Source organism: Delphinus delphis, chromosome 9 (assembly GCF_949987515.2).
Source record: "Delphinus delphis chromosome 9, mDelDel1.2, whole genome shotgun sequence".
NCBI lineage: Eukaryota > Metazoa > Chordata > Mammalia > Artiodactyla > Delphinidae > Delphinus > Delphinus delphis.
In genome coordinates this window covers 48,993,331-49,010,219 of record NC_082691.1, presented here as the reverse complement: position 1 = coordinate 49,010,219, position 16,889 = coordinate 48,993,331, and the positions used below count along the sequence as shown (strand labels likewise).

Genomic DNA, 16,889 nt, shown 5'->3' with positions numbered 1-16,889 from the left:
CGGCGCGGCCCTTGGCCTTTGTCACCGCAAACCTGCCTCTTGAGACACCTTCCCGGCAGTGGGAACCGTCCTATCCCGCCCCTGGTTAGGCCAAGGGCGTGACACTTTGAATTCCTTCACCTCCCTTCACTAACAGACAACCCCACGGGAATCTCAAGCAGGCTGCAGGCCTTTCTCAGTTCTCGATTAATCTTCGAAGACATTCCTTCCGTCCTAGTCCGGTAAGAAACTTCTGGAGGACAGTTTTAAATATATATATTTTTTAATTACAGGAAAAGATACTGGGCCATGTCTTGTAAATACGTCATGTTGGAATCACTACTTTTTATAACAGGATGTAGATGGGAGGAAGGAAACATTCTATTACGTAATGCTTCATCTAGACTAGAGACCTCAAAACCTGGACACTATTTTATTTATTTTATTTTATTATTATTTTTTTGTCAGTGCCCTGCGGCACGCGGAATCCCGACCGGGGATTGAACCCGTGCCCCCTGCATTGGGAGCACCAGGGAAGTTCACCTGGACACTATTTTTGCTCCAAACTCAGTTTATGGGAATAAGACAAGAAAAAAAAAAACCCACCAAAAGCAAACCCCATTTTAAAACTTAACAATCATAACGTGAATAAAGAAAGAAAAAAGTATAAAAGAGAACCTTCCCCATTAAGATTGAGACAGTTATAATATGAGTATGGCTGAAACAAGCTTCTCATGGTTGCCAGTACTTAATTGCCACCCTGTAGTATGTAGGCAGAAATGATCACAATTGCCAATTTTCAACAAACATCGGTTTTATTAACAACCAGTAAATAAAAGCAAATGCCAATTTCTCACCTGTTCTGCACCAAGAAAAAAAAGAGACTCCTCAGTTTCTGTATGTCTCTGATTCAGTCCTAAAGGATATTAGGTTATATTGCATGGTAGATAGCAACATAGTTGTACTTTGAAAGTCCTGGAGGCTTACCTTTTTTTATGTCATGAACCCCTCTGGCAGTAGTGAAATTATAGATGCCTTCGCAGAATAACATAAATGCATACAATAAAAGGTGTGGGGCTTCCCTAGTGGTGCAGTGGTTAAGAATCCGCCTGCCAGTGCAGAGGACACGGGTTTGAGCCCTAGTCCAGGAAGATCCCACATGCCGCGGAGCAACTAAGCCCCTGTGCCGCAATTACTGAGCCTGCACTCTAGAGCCCGCGAGCCGCAGCTACTGAAGCCCACGCGCCCTAGAGTCCGCGTTCTGCAGCAAGAGAAGCCACTGCAATGAGAAGCCCACGCACCACAACAGAGTAACCCCCCCTTGCCGCAACTAGAAAGAGCCCACATGCAGCAACGAAGACCCAATGCAGCCAAAAATAAATAAATAATTTAAAAAATTATTTTAAAAAGGTGCAGATTGCAAAGGAGACCAATTACATTCAAATGCAATTATCAAAGTAGTCTTTTAAAAGTTTGTGCTATAGTAATATAATAGTGTAATGTGTGCTACATTATTAACACGTTAAATAACAAGATCTAGCAACATTCTTTCAAATAGCGATGAGCATAAATGTTTTTTCAAGATGTCTGCAGCACTATAATGAAATAATGAACATAACTCTTATTTACATTAGTAACAAAGTCACAAGTATTGCTAATGCTTCTGAGATTTGATTTGTTTTCTACTTTCATAATTGAAGGAAATGTTAAATTCCTTTAGAAATCAAGACTTTTTCCCCTTCATTCAAGGTCATGAAGCCCCCAGATTCTATCCATGGACCATTTTGGTTAAGAATTTCACCATAGTTACCCTATGACTGGATACGTGTGGGTGGGATCTCTTCTCTAGGGACGTTTTTAATGTCAATCTTTGGGGACAGAGAAGAATCTCATATATGAAATCAGAATTTAGAATGAGGACCTAAAGAAGAAGGCCTGGGACTGTGGCCAGGGCTTCTGTATTAGTTCTGAGAGTCTTGTTCCAAGGTTTCTGGTTAGTGACTAGTATATAAAACTATTCCTCTTGGACTCTGGGTCAAGAGCTAGGCTCCTGTGTCTTCCAAATGTATCACAAAATGAGGAAACCATAAATTGTAAATAAGATTACCTTGTTGTGTGCTGTTCCCCTTTTGCTATTCCCAGGCTTTTAAAAAAGTCATGTGCTTAATAATTCATCCTGGTTTCAGCTGAAATTAAAGGGCCAAAGGTCTGTTTCTTTCAGGGTATACTCAGGGTAGCGAAATACAGCTTTTATGCTTACTTTCCCTTCTTGCCCGTGGCACTAATTGATTCTACCAATGTTTCTCACTAAGCCTAGACTTGTCCTCACATCTTTTCAAACAACGACAGAAGAAAAATTAAAATCTCTGAGGTAGCCGCTAACAGATTTCAATTCAGGATGAAGCCTACTCACCGTCCTGGGCCACCACAATGCCCTGGGGTTTAGGATAGAGGCATTTGTGGTAAAGAACCAGGCTTTCAAGTCCAGCAAAACCTGCCAAACCTCATTCTCAGAGAATCTTAGAGAATCCTCAGTTTAATTTTATTAACTCGACCAGTGAGTTCCCTCAAACTTGATCTCCTAATTCCTCCATTCTCTGTGTGAAGAGTACTATAGCTCCATTACTCTTCCTCTTTCTGAGTTGCTCTTGAAGCAACTTCTGCAAAAGTAACTCCATCCTTATCCCTATCCCTACCACCCTGCCAGAGCTAAGAATCACCTTTTCTCATGGCTGGGTGGGGAAGAGGGATGTTTTCTGATTTTGAAATCAGTAGCCTAATTTCTTCATCGTAAGAGGGTGGAGAAGCCTGATCATTAAATTTTATAGTATAGGGTTTCCCTGGTGGCACAGTGGTTGAGAGTCTGCCTGCCGATGCAGGGGACACGGGTTCGTGCCCCGGTCCGGGAAGATCCCACGTGCCGCAGAGTGGCTGGGCCCATGAGCCATGGCCGCTGGGCCTGTGCGTCCGGAGCCTGTTGCTCCGCAACGGGAGAGGCCACAACAGTGAGAGGCCCAAGTACCGCGAAAAAAAAAATTTACAGTATATATGGTTGATCACATTTTATTGTATAGCTTACCCATCTTTTGAGATAACTGGGATTGATAGGCTACACCAAGAACCTAACCCTCGGCTAATGTTATTTCATAGGAAAAATGGTGTCTGACTCCCAAATAACCATGTTACCCAATACAAAACAAACTTGTTTTGGAACTTTTTTGTATGCTGGCAACTCCTTACACTTGGTTTGAGAGAGTATTTCTCAAATAATGACATATAACTAGTTTGTAATTAGAAATTAATGGTTGTTAAGCAAAATTTCAGAAATAATAATAGCTTTTATCGATGCTTCTCAAACTATGTGTGGTGAAGGACAGGGTTTCTTTGCCTTTGTAAAGTAAAATGAAAGTGAATTACTAGAAAATGAAGTAAAAATTCAGACATACAAAATACAAGCCCAAATCTTTTATTATTTGATTCAACAGATGTAAAATGACTTTGTCAAATTCGTATAACAGTTTCTAAATGCTTACTCTCAAATTTTCATACTTATGTCACCATGGACCAGAAATAAAGCATTCACAGACCAAAAATGTTTCTTCAAACACATAAGTGGACTGCCTTTCATGATTGTACTTTTAATTCTTTAAAGTTCTTCGCAGTATATTATCATGTGTAATATTCCCAGTAATTTGTGAAATAGGTTTCTTGTGATTATTGTCATTTTATATAATATATGATGGGGCGTTGGTCCCTCCACATCCTTTTTATTTCCTTCCTCTCCTTACCTCTTTTTTTTTTTAAGGAGTCATATTTTTAGATCTTTTAACACAAAAATACATGGAAAAGGTGTTATAAAAGATAAGTATTATCAGTAAAAGAAAGATTTACTTTGTAGAGGCTTCACACTAGGGCTTCTTGGAGGGTAAAGGAGACTTCCCCACCACCAAGTCATTTTCTGAGAATTCCAATATACTAAAAAGTGAAGAAATGCCATAACAGAAACTTGTTGTATATATTTTAAAATATTTATAGTCAAGAAATTAACATTCTTCAAATATTAGGTTGAACAATATGAACTTGCTGTTTCTAGAGGTCAAAAACACACAAACGTAAAATAAAATTTTATGTGCTAGTCACAAGATAATTATGCATTTTGTAAAAAATATGCCTGGTTTATTACAGGAGGAGTGGCCCAGTAAAATGAATGAGTTTTTAAAATTCTGGATAAGAACAAGAAAGAGGAAGTGGAACCTGTGTTAAATCATCCTAATGTTCTTGTATGTGTGGGAAGAGAGCAGAGATACTGGATAACTTTAAACTTTCTTAAGGTAAGATGCTAAAAGGAAAAGAGCAGTGTGTAAGTTCAAAAGCAAAAAAAAAAAAAAAAAAAGAATGAGTTTTTTCAATTGTGTCAATGTATCTCTAGAACAGATGAATAAACAATTTTGAGTTAAAGTTGAAAGTTAACCAGATGGTCCACTAGACCCAAGCCTCTTTTCTACAGAGGGCTGTCAGATTTGCTGCCTCTCTTCCAGGAGCAGTTGGACCCCAGATGGAGAGGTCAGAGGGTAGAAAATGTTGGGAGAGAGAAAAGCTGGGGAGACCAGAAACAAAAACTCCCCATCTCCTTCAGAGGCTGACTCAGTATGGCCTGAACTCTATGGAAAAAGTTAAGATATGTTCTGTTCATTCCAGGAAATACCTGCATGTTTCCCATTGTCTAATAGCAATAATGTTTCTAGTTATCTATAAATAAACCATATGTGCAACCTCTTTCAGAGTAACTACCACAGCTGTTACTTATTGAACATTTCCCATTCCAACAGGCTTTTCATATACTACCTCATTTAATTCCTATAACAACCATGTGGATTAGTTACTGTTATTATCTCCAATTTGTGAGTTATGAAACTGAGGCCAAGGGTTAAGTATCTTGCCCAGGGTTACACACCTAGAAAATGGTGGAACCAGAATCCAATATAAGAAAATACATATTAAAAATTCCTTCTTTCTCAGGGGACATCAGTCTTCGTTTTATTAAGGGCTTCAAACTAATAGGATGATGCCCACCCACATTATGGAGAGTAATCTTCTTCACAGAAATAATGCCATTTGCAGTGACATGGATGGACCTAGAGATTGTCATACTGAGTGAAGTAAGACAGAGAAAGAGAAATATTGTTTGATATCACTTATGTGTGGAATCTAAAAAGAAATGAAAATGAACGTACTTACAAAACAGAAACAGACTCAGAAAATTTACTTATGGTTACCGGGGGCGGGGGGAAGGGTGGAGGGAAGGGATAGTTAGGGAGCTTGGGAATGACATATACACGCTGCTATATTTAAAAAGGATAACCACCTGTGGCGTTGCGGGTTTGAGGAGCTGGCTCGTGGGGGTGAGGTGTTTAGGAGCGTGGCCTCCCCACTCTTGTTGGGTGACATAACACAGACCTTGGGGCCAGATTTGCTGGGTTTGTGCCCCCACCCCAACATTTACACGCTCTGTGGCTTTGCACAACTCAAGTAGCATGAATCTCACTAGCACAGAGAGAAAGCTTCACTGAAAACTCACTACAGGGTGAGTGGTGGGGGAAGCCGGATTCCACGACAGCAGCAGCGGGGCTCGTGGCAAGAATGGCTTGCAGGCCACCCCGGGCAGTCTCGTCTTCCTGCAGCTTGTAGACCCTGAGGCTTAGGAGCTGTTGCAAGCACACAACGTTGAGAGAGTAAGGTGTTCTTCAGAGACCATCTGTACTGAATCCGAGACTGAACCCAGTGAAGACCTCTATATAAACGTTTAAGATTCTCGCAGCACATGCGGAGACCTACTCTTTCAGACACGAGCTGCTGGAGACAGCCTCATAGACAAATTGCTCCCAAGTCAGCCTGTTCTAGCTGAACAGCTATTGTAGACCCTCATAATCTGACTTCATAATGGAGACTGCCACATTCACTGCCGTGGGGCTGAAATGGTCTTGGTGCTCCAGCTGTGTGTCAGGCTTGAGTCTCGTAGGTGGGCGAGCCAAATTCAGGACATTGGTCTGCCAGAGATTTCCCAGCCCCACGTAATATCAATCATCGAGAGCTCTCCCAGAGATCTCCATCTCAACGCTAAGACCCAGCTCCACTCAACGACCAGCAAGCTCCAGGGTTGGACATCCTATGCCAAACAACTAGCAAGACAGGAGCACAACCCCACCCATTAGCAGAGAGGCTGCCTAAAATCATACTAAGTTCACAGACACACTAAAACGCACCACCGGATGTGGTCCTGCCCACCAGAAAGACAAGATCCAGCCTCATCCACCAGAACACAGGCACCAGTCCACTCCACCAGGAAGCCTACACAACCTACAGAACCAACCTTACCCACTGGAGGCAGACAGCAAAAAAAACAGGATCTACGAACCTGCAGCCTGCAAAAAGGAGACCCCAAACACAGTAAGTTAAGCAAAATGAGAAGACAAAGAAATACACAGCAGATGAAGGAACAAGGTAAAAACCCACCAGACGAAACAGATGAAGAGGAAATAGGCAGTCCACCTGGAAAACAATTCAGAGTAATGATAGTAAAGATGATCCCAAATTGTGGAAATAGAATGGAGAAAATACAAGAAACGTTTAACAAGGACCCAGAAGAACTAAAGAGCAAGCAAACAATGATGAACAACACAATAAATGAAATTAAAAATTCTCTAGAAGGAATCAACAGCAGAATAACTGAAGCAGAAGAATGGATAAGTGACCTGGAAGATAAAATAGAGGAAATAACTACTGCAGAGCAGAATAAAGAAAAAAGAATGAAAAGAATTGAGGGCAGTCTCAGAGACCTCTGGGACAACATTAAATGCACCAACATTCGAACTATAGGGGACCCAGAAGAAGAAGAGAAAAAGAGAGGGACTGAAAAACTATTTGAAGAGATTATAGTTGAAAACTTCCCTAATATGGGAAAGGAAATAGTCAATCAAGTCCAGGAAGCGCAGAGAGTCTCATAGAGGATAAATCCAAGGAGAAACACGCCAAGACACATATAACTCAAACTATCAAAAATTAAATACAAAGAAAAAATATTAAAAGTAGCAAAGGAAAAGCAAAAAATAACATACAAGGGAATCCCCATAAGGTTAACAGCAGATCTTTCAGCAGAAACTCTACAAACCAGAAGGGAATGGCAGGACATATTTAAAGTGATGAAAGGGAAAAACCTACAACCAACCAATGATCTCATTCAGATTTGAAGGGGAAATTAAAACCTTTACAGACAAGCAAAAGCTAAGAAAATTCAGCACCACCAAACCAGCTTTACAACAAATGCTAAAGGAACTTCTCTAGGCAGGAAACACAAGAGAAGGAAAAGACCTACATTAACAAACCCAAAACAATTAAGAAAATGGTAATAGGAACATACATATCTGTAATTACCTTAAATGTAAATGGATTAAATGCTCCAACCAAAAGACATAGCCTGGCTGAATGGATACAAAAACAAGACCCATATATATGCTGTCTACAAGAGACCCACTTCAGACCTAGGGACACATACAGACTGAAAGTGAGGGGATAGAAAAAGATATTCCATGCAAATGGAACTTATTCCATCCAAATAAATGAATTTGGTAAAGTAGCAGGATACAAAGTTAATGCACAGAAATCTCTTGCATTCCTATACGCTAATGATGGAAAATCTGAAAGAGGAATTAAGGGAACACTCCCATTTACCATTGCAAAAAGGATAAAATACCTAGGGATAAACTTACCTAAGGAGACAAAAGACCTGTATGCAGAAAACTGTAAGACCCTGAGGAAGAAATTGAAGATGATACAAACAGATGGAGAGATATACCATGTCCTTGGATTGGAAGAATTAACATTGTGAAAATGACTATACTCCCCAAAGCAATCTACAGATTCAATGCAATCCCTATCAAAATACCAATGGCATTTTTCACAGAACTAGAACAAAAAATGTCACAATTTGTATGGAAACACAAAAGACCCCAAATAGCCAAAGGAATCTTTTTTTTTTTTACCTCTTTATTGGAGTATAATTGCTTTACAATCGTGTGTTAGTTTCTGCTTTATAACGAAGTGAATCAGTTATACATATACATATGTTCCCATATCTCTTCCCTCTTGTATCTCCCTCCCTCCCACCCTCCCTATCCCACCACTCTAGGTGGTCACAAAGCACCAAGCTGATCTCTCTGTGCTATGTGGCTGCTTCCCACTAGCTATCTACTTTACGTTTGATAATGTATGTGTGTCCATGCCACCTCTTGCTTTGTCACAGCTTCCCCTTCCCCTTCCCCATATCCTCAAGTCCATTCTCTAGTAGGTATGTCTTTATTCCTGTCTTACCCCTAGGTTCTTCATGACATTTTTCTTTCTTAAATTCCATATATATGTGTTAGCATACAGTAGTTGTCTTTTTCTTTCTGAATTACTTCACTGTATGACAGACTCTAGGTCCATCCACCTCATAACAAATAGCTCAATTTCGTTTATTTTTATGGCTGAGTAATATTCCATTGTATATATGTGCCACATCTTTATCCATTGATCTGTCAATGGACACTTAGGTTGCTTCCATGTCCTGGCTATTGTACATAGAGCTGCAATGAACATTTTGGTACATGACTCTTTTTGAATTATGGTTTTCCCAGGGTATATGCCCAGTAGTGGGATTGCTGGGTCATATGGTAGTTCTATTTGTAGTTTTTTAAGGAACCTCCATACTGTTCTCCATAGTGGCTGTACCTATTCACATTCGCACCAGAAGTGCAAGAGTGTTCCCTTTTCTCCACACCCTCTGCAGCATTTATTGTTTCTAGATTTTTTGATGATGGCCATTCTGACCAGTGTGAGATGATATCTCATTGTAGTTTTGATTTGCATTTCTCTAATGATTAATGATATTGAGCATTCTTTTATGTGCTTGTTGGCAGTCTGTATATCTTCTCTGCAGAAATGTCTATTTAGGTCTTCTGTCCATTTCTGGATTGGGTTGTTTGTTTTTTTGTTATTGAGCTGCATGAGCTGCTTATAAATTTTGGAGATTAATCCTTTGTCAGTTGCTTCATTTGCAAATATTTTCTCCCATTCTGAGGGTTGTTTTTTCATCTTGTTTATGGTTTCATTTGCTGTGCAAAAGCTTTGAACTTTCATTAGGTCCCATTTGTTTTTATTTCCATTTCTCTAGGAGGTGGGTCAAAAAGGATCTTGCTGTGATTTATGTCATAGAGTGTTCTGCCTATGTTTTCCTCTAAGAGTTTGATAGTTTCTGGCCTTACATTTAGGTCTTTAATCCATTTTGAGCTTACTTTTGTGTATGGTGTTAGGGAGTGCTCTAATCTCATACTTTTACATGTACCTGTCCAGCTTTCCCAGCACCACTTATTGAAGAGGCTGTCCTTTCTCCACTGTACATTCCTGCCTCCTTTAACAAAGATAAGGTGACTGTATGTGCGTGGGTTAATCTCTGGGCTTTCTATCCTGTTCCATTGATCTATCTTTCTGTTTTTGTGCCAGTACCATACTATCTTGATTACTGTAGCTTTGTAGTATAGTCTGAAGTCAGGGAGCCTGATTCCTCCAGCTCCGCTTTTAGTTCTCAAGATTGCTTTGGCTATTCAGGGTCTTTTGTGTTTCCATACAAATTGTGACATTTTTTGTTCTAGTTCTGTGAAAAATGCCAGTGGTAGTTTGATAGGGATTGCATTGAATCTGTAGATTGCTTTGGGTAGTATAGTCATTTTCACAATGTTGATTCTTCCAATCCAAGAACATGGTATATCTCTCCATCTATTTGTATCATCTTTAATTTCTTTCATCAGTGTCTTCTAATTTTCTGCATACAGGTCTTTTGTCTCCTTAAGTAGGTTTATTCCTAGATATTTTATTCTTTTTATTGCAATGGTAAATGGCAGTGTTTTCTTGATTTCACTTTCAGATTTTTCGTCATTAGTGTATAGGAATGCCAGAGATTTCTGTGCATTAACTTTGTATCCTGCTACTTTACCAAATTCATTGATTAGCTCTAGTAGTTTTCTGGTAGCATCTTTAGGATTCTCTATGTATAGTATCATGTCATCTGCAAATAGTGACAGCTTTACTTCATCTTTTCCAATTTGGATTCCTTTTATTTCCTTTTCTTCTCTGGTTGCTGTGGCTAAAACTTCCAGAACTATGTTGAATAAGAGTGGTGAGGGCTTCCCTCGTGGTGCGGTGGTTGAGAGTCCGCCTGCCGATGCAGGGGACATGGGTTCGTGCCCCGGTCTGGGAGGATCCCATATGCCACGGATCAGCTGGTCCCGTGACACATGGCCTCTGAGCCTCCGTGTCCGGAGCCTGTGCTCCGCAGTGGGAGAGGCCACCACAGTGAGAGGCCCATGTACCAAAAAAAAAAAAAAGAGTGGTGAGAGTGGGCAACCTTGTCTTGTTCCTGATCTTAGTGGAAATGCTGTCAGTTTGTCACCATTGAGGACGATGTTGGCTGTGGGTTTGTCATATATGGCCTTTATTATGTTGAGGAAAGTTCCCTCTATGCCTACTTTCTGCAGGGTTTTTATCATAAATAGGTGTTGAATTTTGTCAAAAGCTTTCTCTGCATCTATTGAGATGATCATATGGTATTCCTCCTTCAATTTGTTAATATGGTGTATCACGTTGATTGATTTGCATATATTGAAGAATCCTTGCATTCCTGGAATAAACCCCACTTGATCATGGTGTATGATCCTTTTAATGTGCTGTTGGATTCTGTTTGCTAGTATTTTGTTGAGGATTGTTGCATCTGTGTTCATCAGTGATATTGGCCTATAGTTTTCTTTCTGTGTGACATCCTTGTCTGGTTTTGGTATCAGGGTGATGGTGGCCTTTTAGGAAGAGTTTGGGAGTGTTCCTCCCTCTGCTATATTTTGGAAGAGTTTGAGAAGGATAGGTATTAGCTCTTCTCTGAATGTTTGATAGAATTCGCCTGTGAAGCCATCTGGTCCTGGGCTTTTGTTTATTGGAAGATTTTTAATCACAGTTTCAATTTCAGTGCTTGTGATTGGTCTGTTCACATTTTCTATTTCTTCCTGATTCAGTCTTGGCAGGTTGTGCCTTTCTAAGAGTTTGTCCATTTCTTCCAGGTTGTCCATTTTATTGGCATAGAGTTGCTTGTAGTAATCTCTCATGATCTTTTGTATTTCTGCAGTGTCAGTTGTTACTTCTCCTTTTCATTTCTAATTCTATTGACTTGAGTCTTCTCCCTTTTTTTCTTGATGAGTCTGGCTAATGGTTTATCAATTTTGTTTATCTTCTCAAAGAACCAGCTTTTAGTCAAAGGAATCTTGAGAAATAAAAATGAAGCTGGAGGAATCAGGCTCCCTGACTTCAGACTATACTACAAAGCTACAGTAATCAAGACAGTGTAGTACTGGCACAAAAACAGAAATATAGGTAAATGGAACAGGATAGAAAGCCCAGAGATAAACCCATGTACATATGGTCACCTTATCTTTGATAAAGGAGGCAAGAATATACAATGGAGAAAAGACAGCCTCTTCAATAAGTGGTGCTGGAAAAAATGGACAGCTACATGCAAATGAATGAAATTAGAACACTCCCTAACACTATACACAAAAGTAAACTCAAAATGGATTAAAGACCTTAATATAAGACCAGACACTATAAAACTCTTAGAGGAAAACATAGGCAGACACTCTATGACATAAATCACAGCAAGATCCTTTTTGACCAACCTCCTAGAGAAATGGAAATAAAAAGAAAAGTAAACCAATGGGACCTAATGAAACTTAAAAGCTTTTGCACAGCAAAGAAAACCATAAACAAGATGAAAAAACAACCCTCAGAATGGGAGAAAATATTTGCAAACAAAGCTACTGACAAAGGATTAATCTCCAAAATATACAAGCAGCTCATGCAGTTCAATATCAAAAACACAAACAACCCAATCCAAAAATGGGCAGAAGACCTAAATAGACATTTCTCCAAAGAAGATATACAGATTGCCAACAAACACATGAAAGGATGTTCAACATCACTAATCATTAGAGAAATGCAGATCAAAACTACAATGAGATATCACCTCATACCGGTCAGAATAGCCATCATCAAAAAATCTAGAAACAATAAATGCTGGAGAGGGTGTGGAGAAAAGGGAACCTTCTTGCACTGTTGGTGGGAATGTAAATTGATACAGCCACTATGGAGAACAGTATGGAGGTTCCTTAAAAAACTAAAAATAGAATTACCCTATGACCGAGCAGTCCCACTACTGGGCATATACCCTGAGTAAACCATAATTCAAAAAGAGTCATGTACAATGATGTTCATTGCAGCACTATTTACAATAGGCAGGACATGGAAGCAACCTAAGTGTCCATCGACAGATGAATGGATAAAGAAGATGTGGCACATATATACAATGGAATATTACTCAACCATGAAAATAAGCAAAATTGAGTTATTTGTAGTGAGGTGGATGAATCTAGAGTCTGTCATACAGAATGAAGTAAGTCAGAAAGAGGAAAACACATACCATATGCTAACACATATATATGGAATCTAAAAAAAAAAAAGTTTCTGAAGAAGCTAGGGGCAGGACAGGAATAAAAACATAGACGTAGAGAATGGAGTTGAGGGCCCCAGGGTGGAATGATAAGCTGAGACGAAGTGAGAGAGTGGCATTGACATATATACACTACCAAATGTAAAATAGATAGCTAGTGGGAAGCAGCCGCATAGCACAGGGAGATCAGCTCGGTGCTTTGTGACCACCTAGAGGGGTGGGATAGGGAGATTGGGAGGGAGATGCAAGAGGGAGGGGATATGGGGATATATGTATATGTATAGCTGATTCACTTTTTTATTAGCAGCAACTAACACAGCAATGTAAAGCAATTATACTCTAGTAAAGATGTTTTAAAAAATAAAAACAATAATAAAAATTATAACCATCAAGGACTCGCTTTATAGCACAGGGAACTCTGCTCAATGTTATGCGGCAGGCTAGATGGGAGGGGAGTCTGCAGGAGAATGGATACGTGTATATGTATGGCTGAATCGCTTTGCTGTGCATCTGAAGCTGTCACAACATTGTTAATTGGCTATATTCCAATATAAAATAAAAAGTTAAACAAAAACAAATGAACAAAAAACACCTCATTTCCAAAACACAAAAGAAATAAAACCCCTCATTTCCACCCTGTTATATTTTTTGTTAATTGTCAAATTAAAAGATTTTTATTGCTTTGCTATTTATGGTAAGCAGAGGTGAATTAGCTATAGCGAGAGTTATAGAAAATGTGCTCGTGTCAACTCTCATGAAAGAGCATCTTTAAAATTGGGTTACTTTTTATACTTTTCCTCTGCCTGCTTGTACTACTTCACTTCACATTTATTGAGTATGTTCTGCATCTCTAAGCAGTTACTGGGAACTCAAAATAAAGGAGGCATACCTTCCTGCCTTGGTGGAGATCATAATCTAGTGGGAGAGGAGGCACCTGAACAAACATGTACAATGTTATCTGTCAAGAGCTAAGAACTTTGACTTTTATCCTGTATATGCTGCAAAGCCATTAAAGCTGTCATGGTTGGAGCACAGGTTGGAAAAGAATTTCCAGACACAAGGCAGAATGTAAGGAAGACAGAGTTTATTAAAGAGAAGGGTCGCTGCAAGAATAGCGGGCCGACTTCCTGGTAGCCAGGGAAAGTCGACAATGAGCATGGGTTGCTTGTCTGTTTTTATAGCCAGGGAATGTGCAAGTCATTTGCTGACTGGGCAGAGTATGTATACATTCAGTGTGCTGAGAGGGAGAAAAACGGGGCAAATATCTTTCCTTATAATGAGATGGGAAAGGGAGCGGGCATGCTGCTTGCGAGGGCCCTGGGACACTGCAGTGGTCACATTGTGACAGAGTGGTAGGAGTCCTGTAAGTCTTTGTTCTGGCAATATTGGCCCTTTGAGTTTATCTTCTTCTTTGTCTTTGGAACACACTACAAAAGCCTTTTAAGGAAGGGAGAAACAGTGTTTCACAGAGGTCACTCTGATGGCTGTTGGAAGGTGAGTTGGGTAGAGTCTCCTTCCTAAGTCTCCTTGAGAGAAGATGTGAACAAGGCTGAGGCCGTGGGGAGGGAGCACAAGGAGCAGGTTTAAGGAATTTCAGAAATTGAAGGGGTGGAAATAGGTGACTGATAAGACGTGGGGGAGAAGGAGGAATTGAAGGTGACTTGGGTTGTTCAGATGTGTAAATGGGGATACACTAACTGGGATGGAAGAGGAACAGATTGGGGTGGCATGGACAGGGGAAGATTGATGAGCACCTTTGATGTGCTCCAAGCCCAGGAGAAGATTGCAGACAAGCTTTTAGTGCTTAGGAATGAGGTCTTGTCTGGACATGGAAACGTGGGGTTCGTTAGCAGAGAGCACAGCAAGTTGTGTAGAGTATCTTCAGGAAGGGTTGAGGTTGTAGCCTGAAGCAGAGTGACATATGTAAAAGTCCTAAGTGGCTAGGAGGCAGGTTGAAAAGTAGGAAGTAGGATGGAGAATTAGACACTGAACTGAGCTTTAGGGATCACCTTAAGCTAGGGAAGGCAGATACTGGCATAGAGGTGATCATTTTCCTTTTCTCCTGAATCTGAATGTGGCCTTGAAGTTCTTTATACCACAGTGCTCCAGGCAGTCCTTCCCTGACCATAGAGAATGCAACCTATTTGCTATCTGGCCCTTTATACGGACTGGGAACAATGTGGACGGTGGAGGTGATAGAGGATTGGAAAGAAATCTCCAGAGTTATCTGTGCTTGGCATAATACGGCCCCTCTCCTGGCCTCTGTACCTCCATGGACAAGAGTGACAAGAGAGCCCTGGAACAACTCACCTCCTCACCTCCAATATCTGTTTCATCTCATTAGGCCCTTTATCCCTATGTTATGTGGTCACGTGGAGAAGCCCAGGCTTCCTAGTCAGCCTTCGTCCTGCAGACTCTTCCCATATAGCAGGGTACTTTCTCCCATCTCCCTATCCTCCCCCACCCCCATCTTCCAAAACACTTTTGTTGTGTCCTCTGAAACCCATAGTCAGTCATTAACAAAATCCCCTATGTTCTGAAACATTGTCTCTAAATAACTTTTCAACTTTCTGTGTTATCTACTGACCCCCCAACCCCAGGATACTTCCTCATCTGTCCTCGATGGTTCTGCCCCCGCTCACAATCACTCCCTTTTATACTATACTGCCAAAATGCTCGATGATTTTAACATCCTTGTGTGTAACCTTTCCACACTTACATTTTCAGTTCCACAATTGCCTTTCCTCCAGTGACCTTGTCTTTACACTACTTCGCTGCCTACTTCTATGGTTATACTTTAAGATTTTGCTATTACCACTAATCACAACAATTCTAAAATCTTACTTTTAAGATCTCATTTTCCAGCTACCATCTTTTATCTTTTAGCTCATTCCTTCTGGTACTCCACTTTTTGAAAAATTCTTTGACCTTGTTTGATATCTGACTTTTTAAAAATGGTTGCCTTTCACCCCAAACACTCCACTTTGCATAGTGCTGATTCTTTATAGTGTGCTTTTTCACTGAAATAGCTATATATAAATCCAGTGTAGTAGACTGTAAGTATATATGTTTTTCCTAAGTTCTGAGGGCTACCATATACTTGTATCTAGTAAGAACTACTGAAAAACAATTTTGATAATTTCGTCAAGTTGGTAAGTTTTCTGAAAAATTCATGATTTCTTCCTTTGAGTACCTTTTCCTGCCATTTATTCTTTGTTCTGGTGAACAGCTTTGTCATGCAGGCTGACAAAAAGGGGTGCAAGTGATAGAACTGGGCCTGCCACAGGAAACAGGAAGAGCGTCACAGTTTTAGGCGAGAGACTCAAAGCCCATTCAAGGAGACATCTGAGGAACAGAAGTAAAGATTAACAGATACTGAGATTCTGGGGCCAGCCCTTGACATTGTAGGGGACATCATGAACCTAACTGCAGCTTGGGAAGACAGGCCAGCATTTTAACAAGTGGAAGTTGAAAGCACCCATTTCTAGGGTCAGAGAAGGGACAGTGATGGGTGGTGGGAGAGGTCAAGAACTTTCTCCCTAGAGGCAACGCTAGAAAGACCAAGGCACTGCTCACTCGGTTGATGCTTCCATTTGCAGGGACCCCATCCCCTTTGCTAATGGACTATGTCTGTACAGCACAGGCAAGCAGGAGGAATTTAGATTTTATTTGGTATGTTTTATTTTAGGGGAATTGACACAAGAGTCTTAAGGAATTACTTTTGGAGACCTATTTCATTTTCTGCCTTTCATTTATTTTTCCTGCAAGCAGTGTTTTATTATTATCATCATTATTTTTTTTAAGCCTGTGCATTTTCTTTTCATTATTGTATATTTCACAGAAGCTCTGGAGCTTGAATTTGCCTGGCTGCCTTGGGGGAAGATGAGCTCACTTGTGGTGTGGGAATTAGGGGCAGGGCTCTTTCTTATTTCAAACACAGATAGTGGTTATCATCCATGTTTACTTAATATTTTATGACTTGAAAATATAATGACTGTTTACATGAAATATGATTAAATTGCAGAGATGGAGGGGGGGATGCTAAATTAAGTCCTCAGTATTCTTTGTAACCTTATATTTCATTTCAAGTAACCTCTCCTACATTCCAAAATTCAGAAAGTCGTGTGACTATTCTAAGTGAGAAGAAATTGAAGTTACTTGAATATCTTAAAAGTGGAAAATGAAGCCAATTCTAGCAACATGAGGCACTGCATAGAGGCCCATAGGTCATGAGAAATCACAGGAATTTGTCCAGGCCACTGGAATAATGGAAAATTCCTGGTGGAGGAAATTGGACAGAATTGAACAGTGAAGAGCACACAGGTGG

General features: G+C 40.2%; 1 protein-coding gene across 7 annotated transcripts in view; it reads left to right on the top strand.

The window, feature by feature from the left end:
- The window catches only part of ASB4 (ankyrin repeat and SOCS box containing 4), a 149,120-nt gene that overhangs the window by 14,015 nt on the left and 118,216 nt on the right, over positions 1-16,889 (top strand). For 3 of the 7 annotated variants that reach the window (XM_060020502.1, XM_060020497.1, XM_060020503.1), the window contains exons 1-2: positions 109-221; positions 4,165-4,310. The gene's annotated coding sequence lies outside the window, so the exon portion shown is untranslated. Of the gene's footprint in view, positions 1-108; positions 222-4,164; positions 4,311-4,517; positions 4,731-4,998; positions 5,130-16,889 lie in introns of those variants that run through there. The other 4 variants (XM_060020499.1, XM_060020498.1, XR_011246598.1 and 1 more) reach the window with 3 other exon arrangements.